The sequence below is a fragment of the Zootoca vivipara genome, chromosome 7 (genome assembly GCF_965207765.1).
Source record: "Zootoca vivipara chromosome 7, rZooViv2.hap1.1, whole genome shotgun sequence".
NCBI lineage: Eukaryota > Metazoa > Chordata > Lepidosauria > Squamata > Lacertidae > Zootoca > Zootoca vivipara.
The window spans coordinates 89,776,579-89,792,762 of NC_142590.1; positions in this window are offsets into that span (position 1 = coordinate 89,776,579).

The window sequence follows — 16,184 nt, forward strand, 5'->3', positions numbered from 1 at the left end:
GCTGCCCTTGGCAGATTCCTCTTCTTCTGAGGGTGGCCCCAGTCCTTCAATACTCATCCCGTGCACAGTCTATTAAAATTAATAGTGGTACTGTTATCTGCAGGGTATGCCCATTAAAACCCAGCGCAGGCCCATATTTCTCAGCATGTCCATTGCTCCCTTGATGACAAATTATTATCGGTGTTTGAAATTCCTGACCATGCAATGCGATCACAGGGACTAGTAGCACAGAAGGCAGCAAGACTGCTTGGCCTAATGGACCAGCCTCCGATGACGTCATAGCCGGTGCCATTGGCCATGTGGTCTGGGGCTGATGGGAGTTGGAGTCCAGTGACCCCTGGAGGGCCACAGGTTCCCATCTCCTGCGCTTTTTTTGGGGGGGAGACCTCGCAGAGGCAGATTTAGGGCAGGAAGAACAGTTCCACCATGCTGGGCGCGGAGCCCAGGGGGTGCCAAAACTATGAGCAGAATGGAAGGCGAGAAGTGGTTTTTGGCCTCGCAAAGGGCACCGTTGAAATTTGAAAGACCAAAGTCTGTCCCGGTCTACCTTTTCTCTGCCCAGGAGTGTTTCCAAAGTTCGGTTGTACAAGCCATTGCCTGCAAAAGGTGTTCTTCCCAGCCTTGTAACCCACCTCCCATGCAGCTCTTCCTGACCACCCAGCTGTAAAACAATGCTTTTGATTAGCTCCCTGGCAGTCCTCCCCGAGGCGAGCTCATCCCCGTGACAGGCTGGGCAATAAGGTCCCTTATCAAATGTCCAAAGTAATTTCCCTAAGCCGTCTCTCCTCTCCCTCTAAATGGGCAGCAGAGCCTCTGGGGGAACCTGGCCATCTTCGCCCTCCAGCCTGGCTGCTCAGACCCGCTCCTGCAAAAGAATTAGATTGGGGGCAATGGCATTGTCCTCGAAGTTCCAAATTCTGTTTAATCTGTTACACCTCATATAAAAGCTCTTCGGTATTGCATGGTGTGAGGAAGACCGTTTGCTCTGGGCAGGTCCGAACTCTGGCTCGGCCGATTATTTATTTCCTGTACTACTCAATATATTTAAAATATTGCCCAATGACCAATGTAGCCCATTTGCGTCAGGGCCTGGCTTTGACTTAGAACCATAGAACTGGAAGGGATGGTTCACACCAGGGTTCATCTAGTCCAGCCCCCTGCAAGGCAGGAAACTTTTGCCCAGCGTGGGACTCAAACCTGCAACCTTGAGATTAAGACTCTCAAGAGTCAGGTCCATAATCTGTCTGGCTCAGGGCTGCTTTGGTCCCTGGGAGCTGTTATCCACCAAGGCAAATGCAATCCATTAGCTCAGATATCCTGTCTCATTTTGCATCCCCAGCCTGGCAGACACTGCCCCTCAAGAAAAATATGGCGTATTGAGCACCTAGCCCACTCAGAAGCTTAATCTGTATACTTGTGCCCCCCTCCAAGGAGCTCCTGTTGCAGCCACATAAGAACCTTGCGAGGTAGGTCAGGATGAGAGGCAACATGTAGGTCAGGATGAGAGGATATTGACAAGCTGGAACGTGTCCAGAAGAGGGCAACGAAAATGGTCAAAGGCCTGGAAACGATGCCTTATGAGGAACGGCTTAGGGAGCTGGGTATGTTTAGCCTGGAGAAGAGAAGGTTAAGGGGTGATATGATAGCCATGTTCAAATATATAAAAGGATGTCATATAGAGGAGGGTGAAAGGTTGTTTTCTGCTGCTCCAGAGAAGCGGACACGGAGCAATGGATTCAAACTTCAAGAAAGAAGATTCCACCTAAACATTAGGAAGAACTTCCTGACAGTAAGAGCTGTTCGGCAGTGGAATTTGCTACCAAGGAGTGTGGTGGAGTCTCCTTCTTTGGAGGTCTTTAAGCAGAGGCTTGACAGGCATATGTCAAGAATGCTTTGATGGTGTTTCCTGCTCGGCAGGGGGTTGGACTGGATGGCCCTTGTGGTCTCTTCCAACTCTATGATTCTATGATTCTAACAACTGGCCCAAGGTCACCCAGGAAGAGCCTTGGTCTCCCAGGTCCCACTCTGACACATGTCACCATCATGCCATGCTGGCTCCCGCAGGCCGGCAGCTACTCCAGGTTCTTTTTTACCTGGCGACTCCTGGCCTTGAGTCTGGACTTTCTTAGGTGCAAAGCATGTGATCTATCACTGACCGGAGACCCTGGAGTGATGAGCAGAGAAGAACCAGAAGGAGATACAATTGTCAGTTGCCCGTGCCATCAGAAATGAGAACACTGTTGAGCCACAGGAAATGGAGAAGAGAGGATAAAGTAGGGCTGCATTTCTGGTGTTTTCATAAGAGCAAAATGCCTGTCGCTGTGACACACACAGTCTTCGGCAACCTGGCGCCCTCCAGATGCCTCAAACTACAACCCCCATGGTGCAAGTTGTAGCCCCAGGCATCTGGAAGCTGCTGGCAGCTTGGCGAAGACTTGGCCGCAGGATGGCAAGGAACATTCGGGGCATCACATTCGAATGTCCTCTCAAGTTCCTTTTTTCTATAGGAGTGAATGGCATCCATTGGAGACGGTCCAGGCAAACGCTCCAGCCGGGGGTCACCTGCGCTGTTGCAAACTGAGCTTCTGCTGTCGGCATTGCTCGGCCGAGCTCCAGGGTTGGGAACCTCCAGGCCCAGGGGGTCTAACCATATAGAATGCCAGGTGTGGGGCAGGTCAAAACGTGGCTTAGCCAAATGGAGGTTGGCCTGGGGCCCCAATCAGCTGATTGGTGATGCCTCCCAAGCCCTAACTGCTAGGCAAGATGATGCTTTGAAAGGGGCTCCTGTTTGCTGCCTATGGAGTAGCTCCTTTCAATGCTCTTATGAAGGGGCTTCTGAAGACCCCTGTGGGTGAGTGGGTGGGGGTCACTTGTGATTGGCAGGTGGGTGTCCTCCCCCTGCCATGCATGAGTTGTTTGGTTCAGATCCCACCCTCTGGAGCAGCAGAAATCATGCTTGCTCCGTCTTTCACCTGGAGTGTTACAGAAACGGCCTTTGTTGTAGATTCACCAACCGACAGGCCCCCCCTTCCAAGTTTCCAGATATCACCCGGTTCCCTTTGCATTTGCCACATCCCCTCCTCTTTAAAGCAAACCCACTTTCCTAGTTCCAGTCCTTCTGTAGCCCAACAGGCTCCATATGCAAGGAGGAGCTACCAGATGGGTTGATAGAACCCCCCGAGTTTGCAGAACTACAAGAAAAACCCAAGCATCAAGGAGGGGGTGAACTGTAAGGTGGGGGGGAGAATGCACCCCAAAACCACCCTGAGTGGACAGGATGGAATGGTATGGCCAGATAAAGGGCACGGCTGGCTGAACAAGAGCACTCTACGCTGCAATATTTTGTTGCAGGCCTCAGCCTTTTCAAAGGGCTCATCTGGGCTGCAATGGTGCACACAGGGGATGCCTGGCAGCTGGCTGCATCCCTTCTGTCTCTGGGGGCCTGGGGCCCCGGACAGGTAGCAATCATTAATTACTCCGCTGGGTGGATTTGCCTTACACCGAGGAGACTTTTTTTCGGGCATTTGCACCCCTGAAACCTTGGGGTGTTGCTGACTCAACGAAACATCACCGAGCAGGTCTCAAAGATTCGTGAAAATGCACGCGTCCCCCTGCAGTCTACCCACACATTGATCCCAAGACTGGTGATAAAACAAGACATCATGCAATAAAGTGGGTGGGGTGTGTGTGTCTCTGTGTGTGTGTGTGTGTGTTTCTCTTGAATGTATTTATTGTGTCTCAGAGAATTCGATTCCAGTGAGGTACCCCTGGGCTCATCTGCACTGCAAACGTAAACTGGTTCAATCATCGGGAAACCCTGGGGGTTATAAGTGGGGGCTGGGAATCGCTTAGCACCCTAGATCTGACTTGGCTGCTTTGTGCTGCAGTGGAGAGTGGGGGGGGGGCCAAAGCAGCAGCAAGGGCAGCATGGTGCACACTCACCGGCGGAGCCAAGCCGGTATGTCTGCCGGCGCATTTGCACCTTGCCAGTCTCGCCCTGCTTCTCCTGCTCGCCTTTCCCCCTATGCAACAGTGGGGGTCGGGTGAGCACTGCCACTTGCTCTCCTCCTGTGCGCTACTGAGCCTTGCCAAACTACAATTCCCGGCTTTTTTGTTTTTGTTTTATTTAAGAGACTCCATGGCACTGAATGAAATGAGCCAACATAGGTTTGTAGTGCAGATCAGGCCACTGAGTTGACCTTTCTCTACTGTGTGTGAGTTTGTGTATATTTCCAATGTCATGTTGGGGGAAGGAAGGGGAAGCATCTGTGTCTACTTTTCGTTTGTTTGTTTCTGGGGGTGGGGGCGGGAAATCGGGGAACTTAGGGGAATGGAACAACAGCTTTTTTGGTTTATTTGGTTGGTTTTTTGTACTCTAAACAAATATCAAAATTAAAAGAAACTGTTCTTTAAAATTAAAAGAAGAAAAAGAAGCCTTGGTTAGTTGGTTATTTCTTCCTGCCTGGTACTCACGCTATTGCAACCTCAGGTCTTGACTACTGCAATGTGGTTTCTGCAGGGCTGCTCTTGATGGCTGGGTTGAAATCTTTGCTGGTGAAGTCAGGTGTGGGATCTGGCAGCCGCAGGTAGATGCCAGGACCCACTGGTGAGATGTCATCTTTCCCTTGCCCCCTGAAGCAGGTAGCTGGTGCCAGAAGCGTCCTTATTTTATTTACATCATTAGTATATAGTCCCCAATTAACAGTGTCTTCTGGGCAGTTAATGCACACACAAAAGCCTTAAGAACAAAACAAACCACAGTTCAAAGCCAGCAACTGCAAAACCTTCATGAGCACACCTGATCAATGATCTGAAAATGCCTAGGGACAGGTAAGTAAGCAGGTGAGTGCTGAAAAAGGTAGCCTGGTCACAAAGGCATTTAAAAGTGAAACCTGCCACTTGGAGTTGGGCCTGGAAATAGACCAGAAGCTCATGCAGATCATTCAAGTGATCTATTCAGCACATGCTCAGCCTCTCAGGTATAATTCCTCAAAGGAGAGAGGTTCCCCTCTCCAGAATATATTCATACATTTTGTTTCACCCACTACCATCTGTAGGATGTGCATGTTTTTTTTGTGGGGGGAATTTAAAAACCTGCCCAGCCTGTTTACCCAAAGAAATAGGGTCAGTGGGGACTGCTTGACCCTTTCCCTCCAGCCATCTTTCTGCTCAAAAGCAGCCCCCTCTGGCAACTGCTTTTCCACCCAAGACAGGAGCCCCTTCCACCACTACCCAAATGGTCCATGGGTGGAAAAGCAGCTGGGGAAGGACAGTCATAACGAGTTCTTCCTACTTGCACTCCCTCTCCTCATATAGGAAACCCTCCTCTAGGGCTGCTAGATGTCTGGGTTTTGCAAAACGGCATCCTGGCGGATTTGAATCCAGTAAAACCCTGATTTATGGCAAGTAGGGTGAACTCTACAAAGAAATGCCAGAAATGAGAGGTTCCCCCCCCAAAAAAAGCTCAACAACTTTTACTCCCCCCCCCCCAAAAAAAATAGCTCAACAACTTTGTCCTGATATTCACTTTTGGGAATGTGGCAATCTTCCCCTCCACTGCTTTTCATTTACAGTCAAACCTCGGTTCCCAAACGGCTCCGTTTTGGAACGTTTCGGCTCCCAAATGCTCCAGTTTTTAACGTTTTTCAGATGCCAAACGTCCAGCGCAGCTTCCGCTTGAGTGCAGGAAGCTCTTGCAGCCAATCAGAATCCGCACCTCGGTTGTCGAACATTTTAGAAGCCGAATGGGCTTCCAGAATGGATTACGTTTGACAACCGTGGTTTGACTGTATTTATTTTTAAACAAGAAGGTCAGGAAGCTGGCGGACATGGCACCATTGCAACACCCAGTTTGGCCACTCGGACTGTGGCCTCATTGGTGGGAGTGACTTGCCTTTCATGGAACTGCCCATCGTTCGTCCTCAGCCGCCTGGATGCAGTCAGCAGGGAGAGCGTGCAATTGCTTCCCTTCAGATAATAGAACTGCATGGCACAGGATGCACGAGACAAATGTTTGTGCCTCCCCAGGGAGTAACTAAAGCACAACCCGCAGTCCTAAAAATGTTCTTTTGGCGCATCGCAGAAACAATGGGCTCCTAATGCAGTAGGATGTTTTATGGGAGCAGAGCTCCGTCTCGTTCTCCTCTTCCATTCCTGCTACCTGGGAGAAGATAGCAGCAACCGGCCACAGTGAGAGGCCATGGAGGATATATGCAGCAAATGGAGAATGGATAGCTGTTTAGGACACTTGGTTTTAACCAGGGGAGAGAGAGAGCCTGGGAGACTGTTCTTTATCTCCCCCAGCCTACGGGCTTCAGGCCACATGCGAGTGTGACTCAGGAGCACCCATATTTCTAGCTGACATGGTTTCTACGCACTGAGTATATAATTCATTTTACTGCACTTGTGGCAGCGAAGGCTCCAACAACCACTGGGAGAACTGGTGTGGTGCATGGAACCTTCACAAACATTCCAGTTTCAAAGCTAACCTTTAAATGTTCCCAGTCCAATTTCTGAGAGGGAAAGAAAAAGTGTCATTTTGGCTGGGATTAAAAGTTCACAGGTTCTTGGGATAAATCAAAGTTTGCCTTTTGGTGACGTCTTGTTTAAATCTTCAGTGCGAGTTGCTAGATGCGTGTCATTGCTCACGTCTCGGTTGCCTTCCGGGGGGGGGGTTGGAGCAGATGACCCCTTAGGGTCATCCCTTCCAACGCTATAATTTTATGATTATATCACATGTGCTTTGGGCCCTTTGAGCGGCGCATCTTGTAGCCTCTGTGCATCTACACCACAGCATAATTCAACGAGGAGCTTTTCAATTCACAACCTGCACCTGCTGCGGTATATGTTGAACCGCTGTGATAATGTCATAGGAATTTCTTTTTGCTCGTCTAGTGTATCTTCTGTTAAAACAAAACAAAGCATTATTTTTGACCTTCAAATTGGCGGAAGATAGAGGACTGAAGCATGAATGACAGCCTTTAGCAATCTTTAATGGCGGTGGGGGGGGGCCTAGAGAAAAGAGGGGCAGCGATCCTTGGAGAATTGAGTTCTCAGCTTTTCCCTGTTTCTGTTTGTGACTGTGGGGCATGGCGGCAGCGCTAAGGGGTCTTCCTAAGGCTAAGGAATGGGGAGCAAAGTAGGTGATGGGTTGATTGAATGGATCGCGGAGAATTAAAGGGGTGGCAGACAGAGAAAGGTGAAGAAAGGAGGAGGCAAGGTAAGAAGCAGGAGCAAGTGCTAAACCAGACATCGGTCCTAGAGACAGGACGGCCTGTGCATTACAGCATTGGCAGCAAAGGATGGTGGAGGAGAGGGCTGTGGAATACCAGCTGTGGACCACAGAGCCAAATCTTCATTGGGGCATCGCAATGCAAAATGGTCCGTCAAATTTGGGGTCGTGGTGATATCACCAAGCACCAGCATAGCCAGTTCAGAGCAAGGACAATGCTTCCTGCGTCACATGGCCCTCACTCTGTATAGGCAGGAAGGGAGCTGAGTCTAAGTTCTAATGGAGCTTCTGTGCCTTCATGGGTTGGATAGCAGGCAAACGTTGCCTGTTATGGCTTCTATCACTGCAGTGCTTTGACCTGACAACCCTAAGCGGAGGGGCTTACAAAGGCCAAAAAGCAGTGAGGGTGGGTGAACTTCACACATTGATTTGAACCAAGCAGGTGATTCCGTAGCCACAGGCTTGAAATCCTTTTCAAATCGCCTGCTGCCGTATTTCAGTTTGTTCCAGCCTCAAAGACCCATCCCTTGCCCAGATGGGAAGGAAATCTTGTGCTTCCTTGTGCAGAAAACAGATTCGGCTTCATTGAAAGGGGAAAAGGAGAATAAGGGAACAGGGCAAAGGGCCACTGAAATGGCCCACCAAGGACTGTGAAATATGAATTTCATTTCTGCTGCCTTTTGACCTTCTTCCAAAATGCACCCACCACCGGCACAGCCTGGGATTGTTTGAATTAGTTGGCTTCGTAGATTTCATAGATAAAATTCAGCTTCTCCCTGCGGAGCAGCAACGCTCTTAGTCCACATTCTTTCTTTCATTTTCAAGAGTGTGGCTGTGGGATGTCTTGGGGTTTTGCTTGTTTCTTTAATCTTCATTTCTGCATTACAAAAGCACAAGCGTATAAAGCAGGGGTCGGCAACCTAAGGCCCGTGGGCCACAAGCGGCCCACGGGGGTTGTTTAACTGGCCCATGAGCCGCCCCCCCAGCAGAGCCGCCTGCTTGGCGAGTCCCCAACGCGGCACAGGGACTTGCTTCCGCAGCGCTGAAAATCGCGTCTGCGCAGACATCAGAAATTGCGTCTGCGCAGACGCAGATGCCGGAAATCACCGGCGGGCGGGCGCGCTCACGCACGCAATCCAGCCCACGGAGGGATCTCCACTGGAGTGAACCAGCCCAGGCAAGGTAAGCCTTGCCGACCCCTGATATAAAGCATGCAAGATAAAGTCCCATCTCCCCACTCGCCCCAAAATATCCCATGTGTACAATTCAGTTCCCAAAAAGAAAAAGGTAATTAAGAGCAAAGTTCATTTGTTGGAATTTGGATAGTTGCGATTGTTGGTTGTTGTTGTCTAGTCCTACTTTAACCCAGGCATCCCCAAACTCGGCCCTCCAGATGTTTTGGGACTACAACGCCCATCATCCCTGACCACTGGTCCTGTTAGCTAGGGATGATGGGAGTTGTAGTCCCAAAACATCTGGAGGGCCAAGTTTGGGGATTGCCTGTTTTAACCAGAGAAGACCATGAGTTGCTGGTGGGATTGTGCTTCTACTGTCTCTAATGAACTGAATAAACATATACCATGCTTTCTCAGAATAATTTTGACTCTCATGGGATTTTTTTCAAGCTTTGCATTTAAGATTAACGGTCCACTCTGCAGCCGAAGCCTGAATTGGGGGAAAGGAGTACTGTTTAGGGCGGCACCTTATCTACCACCCCAAAAGTAGAAATACCTTACCAAGGTGGTTGGTGGAAAACCCTTCTCAGTAGTGAGAGTCCTGTCTCTGCAAGACTCCCCTGAGCCCAGGGCCGATCCAAGACATTATGCCACCTGAGGCAAACCACAAAATGACATTCCCCCCCTCCCCACCAGGGAAAAAGGGTGAGTAAAGATCTAAATCTGGAACAAGCAGAGAGTAAAAGCTCTACAATAGGATCTGCTGCCCCTGTGGATCTTGCCGCCCGAGGCTGTCACCTAACCTTGCCTCATGGGTGGGCCGGCTCTGGCTGAGCTTTGCCTGGCTCTTTGGGCTGCATCAGGCAAAGACCATTTGGTTTCTCTAGGGCTTAGAAAAGAAATTACCTATAAACCCTAAGTGGATTGCAATTCATGCTATATTTTATCTGCTGTTTTTCATTTGTTTTACTCTGTGCTATTTTTCTTGCATTTTCTTGTGTTTTTCTTGTATATAAATCACAATAATAAATCCTTTTTGAAGGGTGCCATAAAAATGTATTAAACTTCAAACTCTACACTGTTTCCAGGGTTTTAGGAATGAGGTCTTGCCGAACAAGGCCTTGGGTTTGTGATCTGAGACATGAAACACACGTACAACACTTCTGAACCATAGCCCCTGTTTGCCTAGGAAGGAGAACCTCTGGCCCTCCAGATATTATTGGACTTCAGCTCCTGTCAGCCCCAGCAGTATGGTCAATGGTTAGAGATGACAGGAGTTGTGATCAAACAACTCCTGGAGGACCACAGACTCCTCATCCCTGGACTACGTCTTCTGCAACAAGGTGTTGCTTTCAAGTTGGCAACCATTCAACATGATGGGAATCCAGTTTTGGGGATCCTCTTCATGATAGGAGCCCTGGTTTGGTGCACCCGCTGAAGTCCTTAAAAAGGTACAAATTTGATAGCCATGATGGCTATGGTCTGCCTCTGCAGTTGGAGACAGCAATGCTTCAGAATCCCAGTTGCCGGGAACTGGAGAAGGCTCCTGTGTTCGAATCCCTGCTTGCGGATTTCCCACAGGCATCTGATTGGCTCCTGTGAGGAGAGGATTCTGCACTAGCTGGGCCATTGCCCTGATCCAGCAGGCTCTTCTCATGTTCTGACGATGCTGGTACTCGCCAGGTTTCAAGGATGCACACTTAGACATTTGGAGATCAAATGAGGACAAGGGCAAACAGCCGCTGTGTTCCACCATCTCAAATCGCAAGGACTCAGACTCAAATGCTAATAAAGGAGAACCGTAAAACCGGGACTTTAGCATGTGGATGAGTTATTTGCAGCAATTAGCCCCTTCAAACACGCTTGCCAGAAGGGAAGGAGGTGCTCACAGCTTCGGGGATGATTAGAGTTAAGAACAGGTCAGGTCAGGAGCCAGAAAATTGTACCAAGCGGTGGAAGTGAAGCAGCTTGTTTCCGATAACAGAACGGAATCTCAGGTGAGTCAGCAGCGAGAGGGAGAATCTAAAGAGCTGATAAGAGCAGGTGGTGGTTTTGATTGACGGCTGAGAGTGCCTGCAAAGGTCAATGCAAATTTGTAGCATCTGTGTGCGCAAACGCTTAGGCGTATTCCCCATAACGCTGATGCCAAATGAGGACAGAGCTGGGGTTTTAGGCAGCAGGGTTTAAGGCCGCCACTCTGCACGCCTCCCGAGTCCTGTGTAAAGTGGGTGTGCTGACGGTTGAACTGCATTCAGGCCCCATAAAAGTGGTGGCTGTTGGCATCCGCCCGTCTCGGGAGACAATGGAGGAGTGCGCTTTGGGAGTGAAGTCAAGTGGTTGGAAGGTTGCATTGCCTAACGGGGCGGTAGAGACAGAAGCAGGAGAGACATGTTTTGTTGCAGCTGGCCAGTGCCAGATTTACAAATAAGCTAAACAAGCTATAACTTAGGGCTCCACTCTCTTGCCCCCCCCCAAAAAAAAATTAAAGGGAAAAAAACTGGATGTACATTTCCAAAATATAAGATAAAAAACAAACCGACATACAACAGCAGTGTTTTGTGTTGTGTAGGCTCCTATGATGTAAGTCATGGGCCCCACCTGCTAGCCTGCTCCCTAAAATATCCCTGGTTTACTCATTTCTCTATATAGGGTGCCTATATTCTGCATGGACTGGTTGCATGGCAACACGTGCAAATGGCTTTAGATACCTATTAGGTCCATAAATTACCACATAGCATATATTCAACACAAAAAAAACAGCGTCAATTTGTTGTTGACAAAGGACAGCTAGACATTATAAAGGGCCCCATTACCTTCAGTAGCTTAGGGCCTCATCAAACCTAAATCCGGCCCTGGGCGGGGGACAGAGGAAGGCACCCAGCTGTCAAAGGCTCGAGTCAGGTGCACGACAGCAGCAAGAAATAATAAATCTCCCGAGGACAGTGAAATTATTTCCAGGAAATAAAGCGCAGCTCATGGGTAGCAGTCAGCAACTCTTTCTAAGAGGTCTTGCCTCAATGACGCTGTTATGAGGACTGAAAGTCTTGGCCTTCTTCTGTCTGACAGACCTCCAAGTATTTGGAGAGTGCCAAATATGCCAGTCCGCACACAGCCTTCTCCTCCAGGGTTTCCCAAACTTGGGTCTCCAACTGTTTTTGGACTACAGCTCCCATCATCTCTGACCACTGGTCCTGCTCTCTAGGGATGATGGGAGTTGTAGTCCGAAAACAGCTGGAGACCCAAGTTTGGGGAACTCTTCCTAAGCTAAGCATGGCACTTCGAGCTGAAAACAGGACCTTGGTTGTCATCCAGTGGGTACTTCTGAGAATAAGAAGTTACCAAATCTCATGAAAATCGCCTGCTACACTTTCGTTAAGTGAATGTTCAGGATAGACATTGTTTTTGTCAATGTTTTAAAATTCAGCCGACAATCCTTGGCTGAACAAAAAGAAAGCAGAGAATGGTCTCATCCAAACCTTACTGTTTTCAGTTTAGGATTACGTTGGGGGGGGGGCAGTCCTGTGATATCTCTTCACAAGGAAGATAAAGACAAATGCTGTCGTGAACAAGCTGCCAATTATCCAAAGATTTATTCATTTAGATTACAGATCCTCCTGTGTCTCAGGCTCAGGAATGGATAATTGGGCCTGTCAGCCAATTAAAATTTGTGAAGATTAGCCAATAAATCAATTAAGTCAAAAACTGTTTAGTGAGTGGGAAAGGTAACCCTGGCAAGAGATTAGAAGACACTAATTATGTTCAGAATCTGTCCTTGATTTGCTTCCCAACCACATCACAACTTTTCACACTGGATTATTTGGGCCCAATTCATGTATTACTTTTTAAATGTTTCCTTAAACGTAACATGTGAATGCAACAAACACCATGCAGCGCATGTTCATTGGGGAGGTGAACTATTGGCTGCAATTCTCTATTGCAGGGGCAGCCAAAGTCACCACATCTTCCAGATGTTTTCAACTAAAACTCCCAGCATCCTTTGCAATTGTGGCTGGGGCTGATGGAAGTTGTAGCTGAAATCATCCTTGAGGACACCAGGCTGGCTACCCCCCCCCCTTCAAGGGCAGACCAGGTTTCTTTCTGTGTGAAAAAGCCTCATGAGTTTATTCAGAGGTAATGGCTCGACAGAATGGTAACAGCAGTGAGTAATGAGACCCACAATAACCTGGGCTCTTTTATTTAACTTCGGATTTGTTTTGATGCTATAAAGCTGTGGTTCTCAAACTTTTTTTCCTCTGGGGCACTTTCGGGGGGGGGGGTTTCCTTGTTTGCTGTAACTCTTGAAACTCTGTGAGTGAAGTAGCCACTTGTTTGCGAAGCCAAGTCTCTGTGATTTATTCTAGCCTAAGTATTTTTGTGGAGAACATTTGATTAAAGGCGGATGAGGGCAGATGTCAATCTAAACAACTCGTAATGTGCTCGGGGCAATCGCCTTTGTGCTAATCCAACTACAAGAGAGTAAGAATCACTCTCCAGCAGATCCAAAGCCAGGCAACTGTCCAGGGTCCATGACTGTTAAGAGTGCTATGGTAGCTTGGACCAGGCACTATCACTCTGCCTGAGCCTACCTCACAGGTTTGTTGTGTGGATAAAAGGTGATGGGATAATGTAACCCCGCCCCCAAAGCTCTAAGGAACAAGGGTGGAATATTTATTTGTGTGCTTGTTTGCTTATTGCCACATTTATATCCCACCATTTTATCCAGGCGGCTCAAGGGAGGGTGCCTGGTTCACCCCTCCTCATTTAATCCCCACAACAACCCTGTGAGATGGGTTACGCCAGGCATAGGCAAACTCCAGCCCTCCAGATGTTTGGGACTACAAATCCCATCATCCCTAGCTAACAGGACCAGTGGTCAGGGATGATGGGAATTGTAGCCTCAAAACATCTGGAGGGCAGAGGTTGAGGAAGCCTGCTCTAACCACTGTGCCATGCTGCCTCTCATGGCTACATACTGTGACCTCCCAAACTAATCACAGCTGCTGGTTGTGAAGGAGTATAATGGATCACTTACTCATAAGGATTCCCATGTCTGGTACCAGGTCAGGATGGCCCTGGGACACTCTGTGAGGGTGGAGCCAGATCACCCTTGTCAGAGAGCACTATTTCTTGCAGAAGCCCATCACCCCTTCAGGACAGGAGGTTTGCGTGATAACCCAGACATGCTTGCAGCATTTACTTCTATAATATTAGACCCAGCCTTGCAGCTCCCAGCTAGGGTTGCCAGACTTCAATAGTGGACAGGTCCTCTGTGCCTTTAATTGCCCTGCTCTCTTTTGAGTCTGGAAACCTTAAAGAGAAACCAGCAGACCCTTTGCTTGGAAATTAAACAAAGGGTCTGCTGGTTTCTCTTTAAGGTTTCCAGACTCAAAAGAGAGCAGGGCAATTAAAGGCACAGAGGACCTGTCCACTATTGAGTCTGGCAAGGCTTTCGGGGCAGCTTATGGGGCATTAAAGCACAGGAGCAAATAAATATTAAAACAATTAAAACGCCCTAACCACTGCACACCAACAGAATCCGGGGAAGCAATGAGCTCAGCAAGCATTTCATGTAGCAAATCTCTGTTGAAACATGAAAGTCTGAGACAGCCTCTTAAAAGAAAACCATCAACAGACCACCCGTGGAAACGGCTCTGGTGCCATCTAGAGGGCCTTTGATTTTCCCAAGCCCTTTCGAGTTGTTTTTCGCTCGCAGCCTGGATTTCCTCGCACACAGATGTGTCCTGTCGATGGGTGGTTGGCCTAAAACAGTAACAGGCTGATGCCACACACCTGACAGCGTTCGAGGTGGGAAAAGAGGGTAGCAGGAATCTATTTTGAGAGAGAGAGAGAATGAACAAAAGCTCTTTGCAGGATAATTCAGAGTTCAATCAGCTCAAGGCTCACAACTGTCAGGCAGGGTTCAATCACATGCCAGGTGGAATTCAAACCCACATTTGGGTTGCACACTTAAAGTTGAGTTGTGTGCCTTTGTGGAACAAGCCCATCATCACCCCAGGGCCGGATTTAGGTTTGGTGAGGCCCTAAGCTACTAAAGGTAATGGGGCCCTTTATATGCCCAGCTGTCCTTTGTCAACAACAAATTGCTGCTGTTTTTTTGTGTTGAATATATGCTATATGGTAATTTATGGACCTAATAGGTATCTAAAGCCATTTGCACATAACAAAATGTGTATTTTATCAAAGTAATTGTTGAACTGAAATACAATTAAGAAGAAGTATATTAATAGTGAAATAATTATTAAGCTCTAACTTTGGGAGGGGGGGCCAAGAGAGTGGGGCCCTAAGCTGTATAGCTTGTTTAGCTTATACATAAATCTGGCACTGCACTGCCCCCTCCCAAAATGAGGCTTTTTGCAATAATGAAAGTGATAGGAAAATGCATTGGAAAGTGTGGGATAGCAATTGCTTGTTGCAATATTTTATAACCTCCCCACAAGCGAGGTGGAATGAATCCTCAATAAACTGTAACACCATCATTATGTTTTTCATATTCATATATATAACTATATATAACCCCCTGTGCTGTCAAATATTTGCCATCAGCAAAAAGAAAGGAATTAATTGGTTTATTTGAAGGTTTTTCAATTACAGAAGAGAAATGAATTAACCAAATTTCACACGGTCATTTCAAACATAACATAGGAAAAAGAGATGGCAGAAAGGCTGAATGGTTTGTTTCCTTGTCTCGTCTGTCTTCAGCTTCAAAAAATGTTGGGCAGCGCCCTGTCCCCAAACTACCTTTCCCAGGAAGAGGGTCTATGAATCTGAGACGAATAATTGTGGCAAGAGGCAGTGCCGTGGGGGGGGGCCTGTTGCCCAACACTGGTGAATTTTTGGAGAAAAGCACTAAGATGCATAAATACTATGTTGGGGGGAATTTAAAAAGTCAGATGATAATGTTATATTAAACCAGGCTTCCTCAACCTCGGCCCTCCAGATGTTTTTGGCCTACAACTCCCATGATCCCTAGCTAGCAGGACCAGTGGTCGGGGAAGATGGGAGTAGTAGTCTCAAATCAACTGGAGGAACGAGGTTGAGGAAGCCTGTATTAAACTATATGCCAACTATATGGAGTTTGGCAAAGGGTCAATGTAAATAGACTCTCCACGCCCTTACTTCTGCTAAGAACTGATATTAATTCATTGGAAAGATAATACCATGGCTTCCTTCATTCAGAAGATATGACAACTCTAGCAACGTATGGTTTTCCCAGTAGTGATGTATGGAAGTGAGAGCTGGACCATAAAGAAGGCTGATCGCCGAAGAATTGATGCTTTTGAATTATGGTGCTGGAGGAGACTCTTGAGAGTCCCATGGACTGCAAGAAGATCAAACCTATCCATTCTGAAGGAAATCAGCCCTGAGTGCTCCCTGGAAGGACAGATCGTGAAGCTGAGGCTCCAATACTTTGGCCACCTCATGAGAAGAGAAGAATCCTTGGAAAAGACCCTGATGTTGGGAAAGATTGAGGGCACTAGGAGAAGGGGACGACAGAGGACAAGATGGTTGGACAGTGTTCTTGAAGCTACGAACATGAGTTTGACCATGAAGAGTCGGACACGACTAAACGACTAAACAACAACAACAAGCAACGTATGAACGGATCGCTTTTAGACACAGATTGTGTATGGATAAATACGACATATTTGGAATCCATTCAGGAAAAGTATAATGTCATTTACTGGATTAATTGTATCACTTATATATTTATATACTGTTTGAAGACTCGTACTGTATTGGTTATTTTTCCTCTTTCT